At 38.1% G+C, this 20,286-nt stretch overlaps 1 long non-coding RNA gene across 1 annotated transcript; it reads right to left on the reverse strand.

Moving 5' to 3' along the window:
• Window positions 1-935: 935 nt before the first annotated feature.
• On the reverse strand, window positions 936-17,886 carry LOC114000923. Its single transcript, XR_005565721.1, has 3 exons — window positions 17,766-17,886; window positions 2,957-3,102; window positions 936-1,237 (listed from the first exon to the last, which is right to left on the reverse strand). It is a non-coding gene; the product is annotated as an uncharacterized LOC114000923 (long non-coding RNA).
• Window positions 17,887-20,286: the final 2,400 nt, after the last annotated feature.

The raw sequence follows: 20,286 nt of genomic DNA on the forward strand, positions 1-20,286 counted from the left end.
TTTTTAATATCAGCTTGGTATACTCATTAACCTTAGTTTTTTTTCTTCTAATACATGAAGGAATACAATCTCTAATTGTGATGTAAATGTTGTTTTTCCTTTCAATATTTTCAAATTAAAGAGTTCAATGCTGATCTCATCTTTGGGTGCCCTGCCCTAACAAAGTTAAATCTGTGCAAATGAAAACATCTCTTTAGGCTACATTAATGTCTTGAATTAAATACAGTAAGTTCTGTGTTGGTTTATAGCCTGCATAATGAAGTCACCTTCCATGGGGACTTCTCAGGTTGTAATTCAGCATAGAATCTAGCCTGACTAAGATGCATAGGATAAATGTTGCCTTATCAAACTCACAATTCAAAATTCTTTGTTAAACTCTAGGTGAAAATTTGTTCATATAAGCCATTTATAGCAAAATACCTAGTTTTAAAATATGTCTTTACTTCAGTGAATGTGATAAAATGTGTTTACTGTGTAGAATAATTTTAAAGTAGTTATTTTTTCTGATATAGAGCTTCTAATGGGCATTCTTGCTCACCTTGAGGAGATTATCTAATCACATAAATATATTTTATATATATATATTTCTAAATATTTCAATGCAGTTTGTAATATTTTAAAGGTTGTGGAGTGTTTGGGTTGTTTGTTGGATTTTGGTTTTTTTACTAATGCAGTGATAAATTGAAAAATCTTTTAAGCTTCCTATTTGATTTGTCAGACTTGGTGTTAAAAGCACACACACTGTAACTGAATATACTGCATCTATAGGTCTGAAAATATCTAATTTTCCTATATTACCCAGTTTTTGGATAATTCATTTATTACCAGCTTCTACTTTTCTTCCAGATTTCCCCTGATTGAATGACATGAATCTTTTAGTTTGTAAATTTGCAGGATACAAGTATCATCATATTCCAAACAATTTACAGTTTACCTAGAGTGATGGCTAAAGATCAGCATGTATTACATCTATCACATAGCCCATGCTAGAGTTCATTTTAACTTGTTCTTGATGTCTCCTCCCTCAGCCTACCCTTCTCCTTCTTCTGGCAGTTTAGGCACCTACAGGGAAAGATGTATATGTGTCCAACCTCTGTTGACTAAAGCCTCCAGTTGGAGTCCTATAATTGTCTGGTCAAACAGGGCATACTTGTTGCTCTTGGAGTGGAGCTGGATGTGATCTTTTCTGCTTGTTCTGAACTTCTGACATTTTTGAGGCTGTGGCTGCATGATGCATCTGTGTCAAAGAAAAAGGTTTTGTCACTATTTCCTTTGCAGTCATTTAATTGCTTGAACTATTCAATGGGCACAGGAATACGAGTAATTTCTTCTCTGTTTCTCAGGGTGGAAGATGCAGGTAGCTGAGCCATCTGATTCAAAAGCAAACACGCAAGTAACTATGCTCACCATTTTATATAGTGAAAACTCTGCAGTAAATGAACTGAAAGGAATAAGAAAGACATTTTAGAGGAGAAACTGTTTCTTGGCATAATCTAGGTAAAAGAGCTGCTTTACTGTCACTGGCTTGTACATAAAGGTGAAGAGGTCCTCTGGTATGTTTGTAACATCAACCCTCTCTTTGTCTATTTTTCTTTTCTCCACAGAGCTTTTCCTAGAAGCAAATAGTATAAGTCTCAAAGTTACAGCATGTCGCTTTACTGTGTTATGTGTTCATATGGGCTGAGGCAAGAGATATTTGAATTCCTTGGTGTTCACTGATTTCTCCTCATCAGCAGAGCTGAGAGAAGTACAGCACCTTAGCATTCAATGGTGCCTGTAACATAACAGATCATCTGCTTTGAACGAGTACTATCAACGCAAAGTAACACCTTCAAGTGTCAACAGTATTGCTCATAAGAGAATACATTAAGTATGTCAGTCCACCACCTGTGCTTCAACATTGAAAAACCAGTATCAAAGTATTATATTTAAGAAGGACAGTGCCAGATGTTGGCTCATTGTTGGCTTATTGTATGTAAATAAGATAAATTCCTTGTGCTTAATTAAAACAAAAACAAAACCAAAAAAAAAACCCCACAAAACCCGCAACACTGTTCTCAAAGGATTTGAAAACTGAAATCCATTTCTTTTACTAGCCAAGACAGAGAGGAGGGCAGTGGATAAAGATTACCAACTTTTGCATCTGCACTGATAAACTTGCAGGCCTTTATATGCCTTCCCCCATTAAAAATTTCTTCTGCTGAGACCATAAGCACCTCAAATTGACAATTATTTCTTAAGGGAGATGAGCATAATGCTCTGGATCAGTTTATAGGTACACTACTAGAGAGACAATCAACTAGAGACAAGTTCTGTCATATCTTTTTTCCACTTTTCCTCTTTTTTTTTTCTGCCAAAGTACCTTACACTATGATGAATAATAATGAACTACAAAACTAATTATTAACAAACCCAGTTAGCTGATGCTCCAAAGTGGACTGCAGCAGATTCAAGTGCACTGGCTGAGAAAAAGCCATTTATGCCAAGGAATACTGACTATGAACTTGCTTATGATAATCCAGATTACTACAAAACTAACTAATCAAAACGTCTGCATACTTTTTATAACTTTCTGAAAGTCAGACTTTTTTTTTTTACCCAGTTTGATCAGATTAATAAAGACTGAAAAATGTTGGAAGGCAGTAAAATTTTAAACCAGAAATTTCATCATATGCTACACCATTTGTACCATTTTAACCAAGACCAAACAGATTTTCATTACATTACTTAATCTTGCTTTTCTTTAAAAATCTTTAACAGTATTTTCCAATGTTTTTCTAGAGATTGAGGTAGCTCTAACCAGCAAAGTCACTCAAAATATAACATGATTCAATCTGATGGAATGATCCTGCTGACTCAGTGGGATTTATTTTGGAAGCTCAGACAAAGTTAGTACACTCAAAAGAGAGTATAAGGACACAACTGATTTCCAGCAAAGTAGTTGAGTGACACTTACATGTGTATCTGACCGGTTCTTCATTTCATTTCACATATTGCACCAGTGAACTGCTCTCTGGATATTTCTCTCATAGTCCATAGACTAGAAGGCTTAAACTTCATACAGTTTTTGGACAACTAAAATTATGTGGGAAGAGTGTCTCCCTGAATGGGAAGAGCATAAAATACACAAATTAGGAGAAATAAATCGGTATAGAAGAAGGAATCAGAAATTTGTCCCGTGACCCAATAACCAGAGCAACTAAATCTACAGAAATTGTAGTGGTCCTTGTTTATCTGTCTGTTTATCTGATATATTCAGTGAATCTTCAATTTGCTTATAAGGCACATATCACATGTTCGAAAACAAAGGCCAGTGAACTATTTCAGATGTGAACAGATTTATGTTTTATCAAGACTGACTTACAAAGTTAGCTCCCAAAAGGCAGGATTTTAGATTCCAGAAACATTAAGAATATTCCAAACTTTTTGAAGAACATACAAAATATTATTGTGAGAGTCTCGATAATTGAGAAATGTCTGGCAGATGTCTTTACAAACTTTCCAGAACAATGTACTGCCAACTCAAGGTAAATGATTATAATATTTTATCCAATTTTTAGTAGTGGGAACACCAAAATATGTTCCATAATGAGAAACAAACTTATTTTTTTATGATATAATATTTTAGCTGTGGTTTGTCTTTTGGACAGTCAGTGTTTGCTCTATTTAGTATTTAAGATTTATAAGCAGTTACTGTAATACGCCTACACAATTATTATTGGTGAAACATTTCTATTGTGCATTCATTTCAAAATAATACTTATTTAAAACATCTTGCGTTTTCTTATCCCACTGTGAAATGAAACCTAATGTCAGAACCTTAAAATATTCCACTATATTAATTTTTCTTCTTTATATTGCTTCAAATTGCTTACTGAAAATTCATGGAATTATACCAATAGGTTGCTTTAAAAGCTCAGACTCAGACAGTTCCGAAAGCTTTGTACTAGTATGATATGTAATAGTATGATTACATATCATACGTATATTATATATATATATATATGATACTTGTTAGTATCATTGTAGATAAGTGCTCTCTGCCTGCTTAGGAGTTGGGGAGCTGAATATGCACTAATGGTTAATCATGGCTATAACTCCTCCTATGGAAATGTCTGCACCTATTTTTAATTATTTACCAATAGGTTGCCTTTTTTTTTTTTTTTTTTGGTTGGTTGGTTTATTTTGTTGCTTTGTTTGGTTTTGTTTTTGTTTTTTTAATGTAATGGACACCTACCCATTATATTATTTTTCAGAGATGAACTTTACTACTGTGGAAAATAAACATGGTCAGCTACTTTTTCCACTTACTGCCCTGGTCATTCACAACAATATTAAATATTCCCATGAAGTAGTTTTTGTTTGTTTGGAGTTTTTTTGTTTTGGGGTTTTTTTCCCCCTCAAATGTTGTTCCTCAGCTCTGTGATCTTGTTTATAGGAGAAACTGCAGAAGTAAAGTCTGTTTTCTTTGTGAAAACGTAACTATGAGTTGTGCTGACTGAAGTATACAAAATTCAGAAGGAAATAAGAGGGCAGATGTGTGGTTTTGCCAAATGTGCAAGAACTCAGGAGCATGGTTTATAGTAAAGAGTAGGTCAAGCCTGCAAGGAACTCAAGTGGGATTTCTCTGGGGATCATAGAAAACAGATAGAACAGACACCAGTCAGCAATAAAAGTAATTAAAACAGAGGAAGGTAAAAAAACATATAAGATATAGAGAATATGTTGTACAAAAATTTTATGCTCAAACACAGGAAGAACTGGCCCATCTGCCACCTGCATGCTGTGGACCTGAGAGAGAATTGAGCTTCTTGAATTCTTTTATCTGTATGCAAACTTAAAAATTGCTTTATAAACTCCCCCCAAAAATTAACATTAATAAAACAGAGAGATTTGTTCAAAGCCCTGCAAAGACTACATGAATTTTTCAATAGACTTTGATTAGGTAAGTGCATGTGACGGTAACAAACAATATATACAGAAATGCCTGAAATGTTTTTGTGCCATATAACATTTTTTTTCCTCTCATTTCCCGGGTATGTGGTAAATCTAAGTATATTTATTTATTGGGAATATTTATGACTATTTTTCCTCATTTATATCAGTTGGCACGCAGTCCTAAGTATTATTATTATTTCTAAATCACCTTTAACATGAAAAATGCTTTGCAATGTAAAAAATGTACAGTCTTTTTTCAGGGAGATTGTACAAGAAGACTGTAATGTAGGAAGGCAACACATGAATAAATTGTGGGAAGGAGAAAAGGATTATGACAGAGCACAGCATATCACATCCTTATTCAGGGGAAAATACTGTTGGCAAATTTGATCAGGCGAGTGTAGCGGAGAAAAGGTGAAAGCAGATTAACTCACAGAAAAGTCTGCTTCTTTGGTACAAGCACTACTGTAATTTCTCTTGGATACAAGCAGTAATCCAAGTTTTATCATACTTCAACTTTAAAAAGAAGGGACTATTAAAACAATATTTCTGGCTTCTAACATGTGGTACAGTTCATGCATTTGAGATTTTCCTTTCCATGAAGCTTCTAATAGAGATTGAACCTTATAAAACTTGGAAAAATAATAACATGGAACTAATTGGATAGAGAGCATAGTGAGGGGGTAGAAGGAATGTTGTTGCTAAGTTCCTGAAATGGAAGTTAATAATCCTAATAAGAGCACTGCTTTGAGCTCCTCATGAGTATATTCTGGCAAATGGGAAAAAAATTTGGATTCAGAGACAATAAGGAGGGGAGGGGAGGGAGGGGACGGGAGGGGAGGGGAGGGGAAGGGAATACTGTGGGTCTAAATCATCATGGGATGAATCAAAAGACAGCTCATTTAAGTGTCTGACTTTCCAAGTTCTGCCAGTGACTTATGGAAGGAAATAGCCTTAACCTTCTTTACAATGCCAAAAGGATAGACATAGAAATTTATGGAAAAAAATGAATGGGTCCCTTCCTCCAGCTTCAGGCCTTCTCAATTAGAAAGCTGGAGGGCTTCACACCCACTTGAGGCATGTAGTTTAGCCAGCTATATGAATGTCTCCCTGAGATCCCTCACTGATCATGGGAGACATGTAGTTTTCTGCAAAAGCAAGGCAAAGAGTTTAAGTTCAGTACCCAGTTAAGAGGAGTCTCAAGAACAAGTTGTCTAACCCATAGCTGCTGGTGGTAATATTCCTTATGTGAACTGAAATGCAACAGATTTTATATTACTTGACATACAAACAGGCATTTTTTTAAGCTGAAATCAGAGATCTTCACTACTGGAGTTAGGGTCAAACTAATGAGCTGAATATTTTTGCAAACTCATCTACCACACCAGCTGTGGCATCATAAACGCCAATCCGTTAGGCATAACAACAAAACACAACATCACACTAGGAGCTAGCAAAAAGTGAAGTGTTTAGAGTTCTAAGGCACTAAGCTATAGAAACTATTAATCATGCTAAGAAATACATAGGAAGACTGAATTGGATGCACTGATGTGAGGCACAATCTTACACCAAAAATGCATTAACACTACTACAATTGTGCCACTAGAGCTTTCTCTGAGGGAGGCAAGCTTTAGAAGTTACTTCAGGACAGAATGCCACAAGGTTTGTGACCTGATAAATCCAAGTCTAGCAGCAGCTTACCTGACGGATTGTTAAAACTGCAGACTAAGTGTCTAATTCATGATGACCACAAATTCTAATCATTTCATAATGGATGTCTGCCTTTAACTTGAGTGACATAATGAACTAAAGCTGTAACTTCCAACTGTGGTCTACTTCCCAGTAAACTGAATTCATCTTGACTTGTGACTGTTTTCAAGGGATAGATATTGCCTTTGATTTGTGCCATGCTTGCAAAATCCTTTATGGAATATAATAAATCAGGTCCAGCAGAAGCTGAGAACCATTATATTAAAAACTATAGAGGCTGAGTTCTAGTTTTGCATTTTAATGGAGCTTTTATGGAGACCTGTGCCAGCAAAATTCCAATCCATGTGCCACATGTCATAATTACTTGTAATCTGCTTTAAAAGAATGTTCTATTTTCAAGTGATCAAAACCTTTGTCTTTGATCCTTTTTGGATCTGTATCCTGCAACTGCGCAGGAGACTGCATGTATCTCCCCAGTAATAAAATAATGAATTTAGTCCCAAGAAAAACACTGAGCTGGAAAGAAATACAAAAGAACGTATAACATTTATGATCTGAGTCACAAAGAAATATTTCAAAACAATGGATGTGCTTTTTTAATGTAAGGAGGAGATAATTTCTTGCACTCTGTGCCAGAAGACAGTAATAGTAGAGCACAAATTACTGCCACGTCCCGTCATGTAGTAACCACAGTGTGCATTGCTCCGAGCATGGCCACATGTAGGGGAGACCTTGTTCTTTTCTTTCCTAGCATGGGCTTCTGCATGAGGACACCCATCTCAGGGAGTACAGGATTCAATAATACCTGAGTAGAATCTGCATTAGTAGCCTGCACAGGCCCAGCAACAGGTTGGCCACAGACTGGCAAAGGCCAGTTAGAGCAGCACACAATATCTAGCTTTCATTTAAGCAATATATTAAATATCACAGGTCAATTTTTCTTCTTTCTTTTTTTTTTAATTTTTTTTATTTAATAGCAATGTTCCTTCTCCCAGACAGATTTGTGGCCCATGAATGTGGTCTTTACTTTGCCTTTCCTTTGCACTTCTCAGTATGGTAAACAGGTATAAGTGTTCATGACAGAAGTCTGTCTCCTCTGTTTTCAAGGACTGACAAAAACTCCACCATCACTACAGCCAATCTATTTCTGCATTGCTCAAAAATATGTTCATGCCGGGAGTTTAGAAACTGCACACAGTACTGTAACACTGATGAATCCTCTGTCAATCCCTCTCTCCTCCAATACTTTTTTTTGCAGAACTGCTTCCTACTCTGTTGTTCCCTGTCTTCCATTCAGGTAATGAATTATTACAGTTTGTATGCAAAGCTTCAGACTTGTCTCTATTGAATAGGATTGTTTTGCATATCATGGCTGGGCTTCATGAACAAAGATTTGGGAAGGCTCTATCCACATTTGTTACACGCTGGTGGCTTATGAGGCCAAAACGAGATAGACATATCCGATTGCAAAAGGCACAGCAGAAAGACTCCTTAGATGGTATATTCTGCAAGACACGGTTCTTTCTGCGTTGCCTTTTCTCCTCGAGAGTGATCCTGCGTGTGTTCTCAAAGGAGACAGCTGCGTTATAGATGGTGTGTCTCCAGGCCTCCCGATTGGAGGCCAGAGTAGACCAGTTATGGTGATCAATATGGCCAAGGCTGAGGTGTTGTTTCAGGGAGTCCTTGTATCTTTTCTTCCATTGTTGGCAAAATCCTGGCAAGAATACTCTTGAACAGACTAATGCCCACTATAGCAGAAGGAATTCTACCTGAAAGCCAATGTGGTTTCAGAGCCAACAGGAGTACCACAGACATGGTATTTGTTCTCAGACAACTGCAAGAGAAGTGTAGGGAACAAAACAAAGGTCTTTATGTAACCTTTGTCGACCTCACCAAGGCTTTTGATACTGTGAGCAGAAAAGGTCTGTGGCAGATTTTGGAACGTTTAGGTTGTCCCCCCAAGTTCCTTAAAATGATCATCTCACTCCATGAGGATCAGCACGGCCAAGTCAGATATGGCAACACACTTTCTGAGCCCTTTTTAATTAAGAATGGTGTAAAACAAGGCTGTGTTCTCGCTCCTACCCTATTCACAGTTTTGCATATATCATCATCTAAGTCATCAGTGATTCTAAAGAAGCTTAGATGAAGTACAAGTGTATGACATCTATTTTATTTCGTGTCACACCCCTGGCTTTTTGCTCTTGATAAACCCAAATAGATTATTAGTATTTTCTATGTTTTCATGTAGGTGACCATGAATAGCTTTTTTATTTGCTCCAGTATTTTTCTAGGAATTTAACTGAAGCAGAAACTCTATAATTCCACATGTTGTTTTCCCATCTTTTAAAGACCAGTACTATATTTCCCTTCTATTCATACATTCACTTCAATTTATTTACAGATAACTACTAATGGCTGCTAAGTTGGTTTTGGTGGTTCTTTAGTAACGACAAATGAAATTTAAGAATTCCTGATAACGTATTTAAGATGGTCTATTCCCACTTAAAGCTGAGAATTTTTCTCTGTTGATGTCATTAATTGTGAAAACATCATTTGGTAATGAAAACTAGTGCAAAAAATATTAAATGTTATGGTCCTCTTTATCAAATTCTCTCTGATAATTCTGATCCTTTGCAAGGTAACAGGCCTTTTTTTCCTTGTTCTTCCCCCTAGTATCAATGCCCTTATGGTTTCTTGTTTTACCTGATGGACATTGCTTATTGAATATTGTTTCTTGACTTTTGCCTATTTGCTTGAACTGTGTCTTTATTCTTGTCCTCATACTCGGAAGAAGAAGTCACCAGATATCCCAAGTTCTGTTTACTTCTACAAGCAGCAGTTGCGAATCTTAAAGCTTCTGAGCTGTGCAGGTATTTTTATGTGTCACTGAGGTTAGAGGTTCCCCTGTCACCATCACAGCACATTAAGGGTGACCTTAACAGCTTCCCTCCTGATCCTAATTTTAACACATGACTTTTCTATTAATCTATAACCTTTGGAGGCTATGCTGTTGTTATCATGCTGTGCAGTGGAAACTCTTACTTCATTCTGGTTTTAGAGAGAACACCAGTTTCATATTTTAGACCGCTGGAAGTATAGGAAACACCATTAGAATCTGTAGCATATCTAGGATTAATTCACTGTAACAAACATCTAAAATGTCTCTGTTACACTTCTCTAACATTATTCAAAACACAGACACCTCCCCATATAGCAAGATAGACCCTGTCTCAACGTGACAGTGGCATTTAGGCACATAAATAATTCCATGGATCTGGACCCTGGATATATTTTGCGAGTCAGTGGACAAAGTACACTAAAACATTGATACAATATCCCTTTACTTTTTGCAGTAGCACACACACACCAAATCTCACACTATCAGCAATGCTTTTTGGCAAACTGTACTCTTAATGCAAATTAAATTAGGCTACATGACATTAAGCCACTTGGGATTTCTCCAGGACATTAATTTAGCAACATGTGCTTTCAATCACTATATGTTCTGTTCCCTTGGAAACAAACAAAAAAACCCACACCAAAACCCAATAATTAAACATAAACTACAGTTTTTTCTGTGTGAGTGTGCAAAAGTCAGAGTTAATTTTCTTTTTCAAAATCAAGGGCTTGCCATAATTTCAAATATTATGCTTGTATTTTTCTGAATGACAACAAGGAACATCAGGAGCTAGCAGACAATTCCTGTCTGCCACTGAGGCTTTCTTCACAGATTATTGCTCTTTGCTTGTCTCTCCCTTATTCTTGCTGCTCTGTATGCCCTTCCCTTACCTCTCCAAGGGGAAAAGTCTCTTGTACACCTTTCTTTCCCCCAACACCTCTGGATATTTCTGCTCAGAAGACAAATGGATTTAGGGCTCAGTCTCAAGGGAAAACAGGTCTTATCTAGCAGAGATTTGAGGTCTCTGGCCACACAGCTGTGCCAAATCTAGACTCCTGTGAAAATAGGCAACTGGATCCAGATGGAGTCCAGATGTGTTAGTGCGCTGAGGCATCCAAGATAGCAAGCCATTGGACAAGAACATTAGTTCAGGTGAAGTGTTGGACTGACATTTGCAGACTGTATTTGGAAATCGCTTATGCTAGCTTGTGCAAATGTCTCCAGTACTTCCAGTTTTGGGGTATTGATAGAAGGCTTGTCTGCATTTGTCAGTGTAGTGGTCCTCCAGCATGTAAGTGATGCAGAACTGGGTCATGCTAACCCCAAACTGTGACCCTTCACGCATCAATTCAGATAGAAGCTCAACTTTCTTGATGCCTCAGTTTGTGAACTTACCCGTCCATTTTCTGATCATGTCCATAGCTCTCTTGAACAGCCTTTTAAAACACAGATATTTATACTCTATTGCCATACAAGAATCAGAAAAACTAGGAAATATGACAGTTTCCCTAGGGGCTCAATTGATTAGTTTTATTAGAATGTATAGGGGAAAATAAAATGAAGCACTAAAAAGCTTTTTTTTCCCCCATAAAACTTGAGAATAATTGGAAGAAAGAGGGAGAAGGAGAAAAGAGGTTGCTATCGGCAAACTGTGAGAGTTCATGTTGGAAGGTGGGAGGGGACTGGCAGCAGCAAAGAGACGGCATGGCAGCACTAATGTGGTTGTGTACATCTCTGAGGTAAACACAAGGAAAAACAAGCTAATCAAAAAAGGAAAACATCCTGGAGCAAGGGAAGAAATTAAGGAGAAAGAATTGTGAAAGCCTGTGATTTTCTCATTATTCTTGTTATTTTTATGTCTTTTTTTTTATTGCCCTTCAGTTCTTAGAGCCTTCTGCAAGTTTTCAGTGAAATGTAAAACAAATAGTTGCAACTAAAGGGAACTCTGTTCCCATTCTCCCTGCAAAACAACCTGAAATCTGAAAGACCATATAAACACAATCCCAATTTAGGTGCTTTTGAAGTGCCATGTTTTTTAAACTAATTTTATTACATGGAGGGAGATGATGGGCTGGCACATGAACTCTTGACTCCTTTATTCATAAAAACTAGTGCCTCACAAACAGCAGCCCTCATAACAATGAAAACTTGCACACACAGACACACACATGAATGCACATCTCGAAGGTGCTGAGAATGTGAAGCAGAGATAACAAAAGGGGATGAGAACAGAAGAAATGAAGGCTATTCTTTTAACAGGCTTTTACAAAAAGCTTGTTTAATCTCATGCTTATTTCTAAATTAGGGTGATTTGACTGTCTCACATAATTCAATCTCCAAAAATGTTTCCATAATGTAGATGGTGAAGGCAAAACATAATTATGGGTACTGCCCCTCAGCATTTCTCTATTTTCTTTTGAAAAACCTGTCAGGTAATTTGTAACCTTATGTGGGTATTATCTTTATTTCACATTTTGTTTTTGTAGTTAAGAACACTGTAGCACTTTTTAAGAGTCTCTATAACTTTACTTTTAGGAACATATTCTTAATAATCAAAATCATCTGTTTGGCTTACAGTCTGTTTTCTCTGCAGAAGTGTTTTTGGAAGCTTAACAGTGTAATTCCAGGGATGGTATCGGCCCTAGTATTTTAGAATCTAGGCCTGCAGAGACACTTTATATAGCTCTTTGGGAGGAAGAACTTATACTGCCAAAACATAGTTCTTTGCCAGAATTAGACCCTGATTCTGTAAACTACCTAACTTTAAGCATGTGTGCATTAACATGAATATTAAATACTTGAATTCTTTACACACTGAGGTCCCCAGAATGACCATGCTTGCTCAGGACACAGGGACAGAAAGACTCAGAATCTACAGACCTTCTCTGGCAGGTGATGATGTGGGAATAGACTGCTGCTTGGAGAGCACACCTGGTGTGTCATGCAGCTCCACTTCATACGCCTTGCTCCACTTCCAGATGAAGAGGAGGCAGTGAAATCAGAAAAAAGGAAGGAGTCAGCTGTACAGGCAGAAGAGCCTTGTTAAAATGTTGTAGTAGGCAAGAACTGGGTTAATGTTGGTTGCAAAGGTGGGTAACGTTCATTTTCAGCTAAACAAGCTGGGATTGTTTAGCCGGGAGAAAAAGAGACTGCGAAGAGTCCTTATTGTTCTCTATAATTACCCAAACCTATGTTTTAATGAGGTGGGAGTTGGCCTCCTCTTCCTGGTAACAAGCGACAGGATGAGAGGAACGATGAGACGGGAGAGTTGCACCACTGGAGGCTAACAATGGATATTAGGAAAAAGGATTGTCAAGTATTTGACCAGGCTCCTCAGGGAAGTGGTGGAATCACCATCCCTGGAGGTAAAGGTATGTAGATGTGGCTCTTGGGGACATGATTTAGTGGTGCATTTGGCAGTGCTGGGTTAACAGTTGGACTTGCTGATCTTAGAGATCTTTTCCAACCTAAATGATTCTGTGATTCTATGAAATACAAAGCCTTTGACTTTACAAATCTCAGTGTATGTGTTCTACCATTACTCTGCCCTCCCTGCTGTAAGAAGTAAGTCCAGGTACAGGTTACTGCCGGTATTTTAACACTATCTACTGACTTTGTGCCGAAAAGTAAGATATCTATGTCAAAGGATAAGCTTAGACATGCTCCTAGTAGTGAGGAAGACCAGGCTTTCCGTCTACCCTGACTAGAGCTGTATTTCCTTCTGTTTGAATGGGAAAACTGGGAGCTTAGACACTCAGAAAGTAAAACTGAGGGAAGCTGGGCTTTTCAAAAGCATTTTTGGAATTAAATTTTTAAAGGTATTCTGAAATCCAGAGAAAGATACATCTTGGAGGACAGAGTTAGATTTTGTTAAGGAATAGAAAGTAAAATTAGAGTAGAACTAAAGTAATCTCAATATGTATTTTTTTTAGATTAAAGCCCTAAACCAAACAGTTAATTTGAAATGGAGATACTTTGGTGTGGAAGAGAAATATAAGAACAATAAATGCTATAAATATTCTACCCTGTACACCATGCTGTCAAATAAAAACAGAAAAATGAAGGACATTGTCTGGTTCCAACTGCTGACTCCACTTTTTCTGGAATCAAACAAAAATACAATTTGTTGATACATAACAGGCCATGTGTGACAGAAGCAGGATTTTAAAAGCATCTTATTTTTATGAAAGAAATGTGAGAATGAAAAAAGCAAATCAGGCTTAGTGTTTAATTTAACATCTGAGAAGAAGAAAACTGGAAAAATGAATGAGATAAAGAGCAAATTGCTAGGCGCAAAGAAAGGTACAGTGAAGGCATAAGGAAGTATATTAGAGATCACAACATTTCAGGTGTCATTCTAGTAAAGGCCCAAATTTAGGGGAAAAGAGATACATTTTCCAACAGGAAATTTTGATTTGTTGAAACTCATTCCCATTCTGGACTGCCATCAAAATATTAAATTTTTTTCTTTTGAGGAAAAGTAAGTGTTTTACAGGAAGTTTCTGTCTCATATAATTGTGGAGAACTATTAAAAAAATGCGTTGTGAGTGACTCCAATGTCTCAAAATCCAGACAGAAAACAAAGTTGCTTTTTTAATTATCCCTTCAGTTCTGGTAGCTGCAATCTGTTTTATCTAAATACTTGCTATTAGTTAGTAACTAACTAATGAAAAGAGTCTTTTCAGAAACCTGAATGATGCACAAATCTACTTCAGAATATTCTGAATGAAAATGCAGACTTTTCATTGCTTCCTATAGCAGTGGGTTGTACCTCAGCACTATAAAGGCCCAGAGTTGCACACTTGCTGCAGGAACAATGACCCATCCATATTCTTGCTGTAGATAAATCACAACCCCAAAGTAAGCCAGCTGCTGCTGGGATGGCTGTGAGAGGGGCAGGGGCATGCAAAGGAGATTATGTCATAGGACCAGAGCATTTCCTCCAGAAAGCGAAGTACTGCCTCATTTCTGTGCCAGAAAAAATAGCCTTATTCATGTCACAGTAATGGTCGAGTTTGCCTACACTGCTAAAGTACCTTTAGCCAGCTTTGTCCAACCCTGATATGTTATTGAGGAAATTATACTATCTGTGTAAGTGATCAGGGATGGATTCAACTCTGATGTCTACCATGTCTGCTATGGCGACTGGACACACAATTTCCCATTTCAGAGAATAGCTGAGAGCTTACTCAGTAGGTGTCTGCTCCAAAGAGAGAGAAATTGCCTTCTAGACCACACTGACTCTGTTTACCAAATATCCTTGGATTATACAGGTAGTCTGGACAATTTAGCTAATGTAAATACCTGCTTAGGTGTAGATACTAATAAATTGATGAGATTTATTTTACCAAAGCTCTCCTTCAAATGACTACATAAAATACAACGTAAGTAAACTTTAAAACTGCAAAAAGTAAAAATAGTTAATGTTTCTTTGGTTAGCCCTAGGGCTGCCCATTGAACATCTTAGATGATGGTTTTAGGAGCTCATTTAAAGTTTATGATTTCTTGAAAAAAACTCATAAAATGTCAATTTGCATCCTTCATTCTCATCTAAAACCTCCTATGTGTATGTTCATGAACTTTGTCACAAAAAACTATGGAGTTCCTCTATTTTGAAAGTATCCCTGTTGTTATTGTTTTACAAACACATTTAAAATCTAATCCTGGAATATAAAAATTATTGCTTTGTTCATTTCAGAGTGTAAAACACTAGACCTGTCTGTTTGCAAGAAAATTATGCATGATGGGTTGGGATTGTACTTACATGGTGCCTATCTTAAACTAAAGTATGTGAAATCTTATTCAGGTTTATTGCTGCTTTTTCTGCACTCTGTGCATTGTCTTCCATCCTGTGCCTCATTCCAAACTGAACAGCCTGTGGGAAATAGTGTGGACTACTATTTTGTGTTGTCACCTAGTGTGCTGACAGGATGAAGAAAAGTGTTTGGCACAGCCTTTCATTGGTAACATATACTGATAGACACAAGCATATCTAAGTCAAGCTGTTCAACATTTAAATATGTAATTAAATATAATCACTATCCCTATTAGGGCTGACAGTTTATGTTCTTTTTATAGTAACCTTTGTACTTTTCCTCATCAGTCACTTTTTGTCTTTCTAGTAATTCATCCTGCAGTGGTAATGGAACAGGCCATTTGGCTCAAAAAATCCTTTTCTTCTTCAAATCCAAAATATGGTATTCCCATCAGAATGTGAAAGGAGCCTTTCATGTTTGGGGTCTTACCTGCTCATACCTGATAATATAGGAGCTCAGCTCAAGGTGAGGATTACTGCAGGAGTCAGAGGGGACTGCCAGTGGGAAAATGAGAGCTTAGTAGATCCATTTGGAATATATTTAGTTGGTTCTGGGGTTGGAATATATGTACTTAATTTTACCTTAGCTATAGTCTTTTCTGTTGTGGATATTGTGCAGTTATTCTGTGCATTTGTCTTTGAAGCATAAAAGCACCTCATGGAATAAGACAGGAGAAAATTCAAATGCAGGGAAGGTTGCATTTGCTCCCTTGTCCTGTTAAAGATGAGAGTAAGTATTTCCCCTTAAGCTCCAAATGAGTGGATTTATCCATGAGAAAATAGAGATCCAGTCAATGAGGCATTTTTATCAAGTTCCACTTAACTGTATTTCTGTGAAAGACAGTGTGAAAAAAAATAAGTAGGAAACTCCACCCTGGATCAGAGCAGATAAAAGATGACTGGCCTATCCAGGAGATTAATTGAATTCAGCTCCTATCTCTATCAGATATGATATTACAAACTTAAACCTGAATGCAATGTTATTCATTGAATAATATGAGAGGGAGCAGGAACTGATGACTTCAGATGTCCTGTACTAAGTACATCCAACAAGTCCTCTAATCCCAGCTCTGACTCCAGGAAAGTTTCAGTGATTGCTCAGTATGGGGGATAATAAGTAAGTCTAGATTAGGGAGTGGATCTCTCTCTCCAGCATTTTTCTCAGCTGGATCTATATGACTATTTTTTTCAGACCATTTGTGCAATACCTGTCACTGAATTAAGATAAAGATGTTCCAACAAACAACATTTCTGGCTTAGTTCCTGCATGGAGGAAACTAGTGTTTATAGTAAACTGAAAACAGAAAAGCTAAGGTGAAATGGCTTGCCAAAGTCATACAGTACATCAGTAGAAGAGATGGGAATAGGATCTTGACTTCATACTCTCCAACAGTGCACTGCCAGCTGGACTGAGCTGCAGTAGCATTATTGGGTGAACTTAACCATCAGTGTTTCCACTTAGATTCATGAATCTGGGCCAGCCTCAACCCCAAAACCGGGTTTTCACCTGAGAATTAGGATTTTAGAACTATCTAAATACAATGCCATCAGAAACAAATAATACCACATAACTTTTGATTGCAATATAAAGCAACAGAGCTGGCAAATCATGACTTCAGATTTTATGAGGCCAGTTGCTGATGAATTTTGGGTGGAAGGATGGCGACATCTAGTGGTATTGCTCTTCTCACAGCCCTTCACATTATATCTCGAAGCATGTTGTTTGTAGTACAGCGACAGGTTATTTTACAGACTTAATTAATTCTCTTTCTGAAAGTTCTAATACATTAAGCAGTACTGGCTTTTCATCAAATAGTGGCTGCCTCTTAATTTTTCAAACATAATTGCCCCTTTTGTTGTTATGCTTCAAAACAAAAGTTGTCATAAAGAAGTGATTCTGCACTCTGCAAATAAAGCTGTATCATAAAATACTGCAAATACTGCAATAACAACTTACAGTTTTCTCTCTAAATCCATGACTTAAGTTTAAGAGTTACTTTCCTCAGAAAGACGGGCTCTGTTTCAGTAGGGACTTAGCTCCCTCCAGGGAGTGATGTAATCCTCATTGAAAAAAAAAATTGTTAAGAAAGGATGGAACAAATCACCCTTTAGGTGCTTTTTGCTCTCTGGCTTGTTAGTTAGATTGTCTAACTATGACTACTGAAGTTAGGTAAGATGAGTAATACTAAAATGTGCTTCTCTCACATCAGCGAATATAATAAAGTCTAATTTGCTCAGTCATTGAAAGAACTGCTAGAAATGTGTCTTAAAGAGAAATTTGGACAATGAAAGATGAAAGATATGGGTATGCAGAGAAACCAAAGTATTATCTATAACAGAAAAATCACCTCCTCCAGGGCTTGTTTTTACTGTTCGAGCTCAAATATTTGAATTACTGACCTGCCAGACCAGCCCCTGATCTGGACTCTCCTAGGTAGCTGCTAGGCATGGGCAGGGAACATTTCCAATGAGTTGTATGGGCCTCTTGCTTTGGGAGCTAAACCAGCTTCACAGTATGTAGATATGCTGTCCATGCCAGATGCTGTACTAGTACATGTGTAACCTGTTATTCTGATGTGAGATCATAGAATCATAGAATCATAGAATCGATTGGGTTGGAAAAGACCTCCGAGATCATCGAGTCCAACCCTTGGTCCAAATCCAGTCCATTTACTAGATCATGGCACTCAGTGCCACGTCCAATCTGCGTTTAAAAATCTCCAGGGATGGTGAATCCACCACCTCTCTGGGCAGCCCATTCCAATGCCTGATTACTCTCTCTGTAAAGAATTTTCTCCTGATATCCAACTTAATTTTCCCCTGGCGGAGCTTAAGCCCGTGCCCCCTTGTCCTATTGCTGAGTGCCTGAGAGAAGAGACCAACCCCCACCTGGCTAGAACTTCCCTTCAGGTAGTTATAGACGGTGATGAGGTCACCTCTGAGCCTCCTCTTCTCCAGGCTAAACAACCCCAGCTCCATCAGCCTCTCCTCGTAGGACTTATGCTCCAGTCCCTTCACCAGCCTTGTTGCTCTTCTCTGGACCCGCTCCAGCACCTCAATATCCTTTCTGAACTGAGGGGCCCAGAACTGAACACAATACTCAAGGTGTGGCCTCACCAACGCAGAGTACAGGGGAAGGATCACTTCCCTGCTCCTGCTGGCCACACTATTTTTGATACAGGACAAGATCCCATTGGCCTTCTTGGCCACCTGGGCACACTGTTGGCTCATGTTGAGCTTCCTGTCAATTATTACCCCCAGGTCCCTTTCTGCCTGGCTGCTTTCCAGCCACTCTGTGCCCAGCCTGTAGCGCTGCAGGGGGTTGTTGTGGCCAAAGTGCAGGACCCGGCACTTGGCTTTACTGAACTTCATCCCATTGGAATCAGCCCATCTCTCAAGTCTATCCAGATGTATCAGTGAGATGCTCTTCTCAGCTCTTAGCTAGCAGTGGGGAAGAAGACTGGCCAGGCTGAACAGAGAGCTTTAACTAGGACTCAGGGGAAAAAAATAAAAGAGGATTTATGACTCTTGGAAGAAGGGGCAGGAAACTCAGGAAGAGTACAAGGATGTTGTTAGGGCATGCAGAGAGAAAACTAGAAAGGTGAAAGCCCAGCTAGAAGTCCATCTCACCACCATGGTAAAAGATAACAAAAAAATGTTTTTACAAATAAATTAATAAGAAAAAGAGGATCAAGGAGAATCTCCAACCTTTATTGGATGCAGAGGGAAACACTGTCATGAAGGATGAGGAAAAGGTCGAGGTACTTAATGTCTTTTTTTGCTACAATCTTTAACAAAAAGGACCAGTTATCCTCAGGGTACTCAGACCCCTAAACTGGTAGACAGGAACGGCGTGCAGAATAAATCTCTCATAATCCAGAAGGAAGTAGTTAGTGACCTGCTGAGCCACCTAGACACTCACAAGTCTATGGTGTTGGATGGGATCCACCTGAGGCTACTGACAGAGCTAGCAGAAGAGCTCACCAAGCCACTCTTCATGATTTACCAGCAGCCCTGATTAATCAGGGAGGTCCCAGATGAGTGAGGGTTGGCCAATGTGATGCCCATCCACAAGAAGGACTGGAAGGAGGATCCAGTGAAAAACAGGCCTGTTAGTCTGATCTGAGAGCCAGGCAAGGTTATGGAACAGACCATCTTGTGTGCAATTACACAGTGCGTGAAGTACTGAAGGGGATCAGGCCCTGCCAGATGGGTTTAGGAAAGGCAGGTCCTGCTTTACCAACGTGATCTCCTCTATGACAGGGTGACCCACTTAGTGGATGTTGTCCACCTGGACTTCAGTAAAGCTTTTCCCACAGTTCTTCAAATTCCACCTTCATAACACCTTTCAAGAACAAACGCACACTTGCCACCTCAGTATTACCATACTATAATAATATTTACATACATAAATACAGCTTTATTCTGTAACACTCATGGTCTACGCCCAGTCCTTCGTTATCATACTGAACCAAATCTACTCATCAGTCTTCTCTTTGCATGATCTTTTGAACCCTATAGCTGGCTCCACAAGTTTTATCATAAAAGCACATATCTTCCACCAGCTGAATATTGTAACTGTGCAAATGACAAACCCTCTTACTGCAAATGTTGCATTATCACTTAGCTATCACATCAGCATTCAAGTAGCTCAACCCACCTTTCAAAATTACAGTATATTATTTCCTCCTGTCAAGTAATTTGTTTCTTTCAGAAATTCCTTCTTATTAATTTCACAATAAAGATTTTTTGTTTAGCACTAAGTTATCTCGAAGAGTAGGGGTTGAAATTAGATGGATTTTATGCACATACAAAACAGGCCTTGGGAAAACTGTATGCAATAGCCTGAAACAGTCCATATGGGATGCCCACTACTTAGATGTTCCCCAAAATGCACAGGGAATATGTGAGATATTCTTTT

This window comes from Pipra filicauda, unplaced genomic scaffold, assembly GCF_003945595.2.
Source record: "Pipra filicauda isolate LSUMZ 115617 unplaced genomic scaffold, ASM394559v2 scaffold525_size364725_pilon, whole genome shotgun sequence".
NCBI classification, from domain to species: domain Eukaryota; kingdom Metazoa; phylum Chordata; class Aves; order Passeriformes; family Pipridae; genus Pipra; species Pipra filicauda.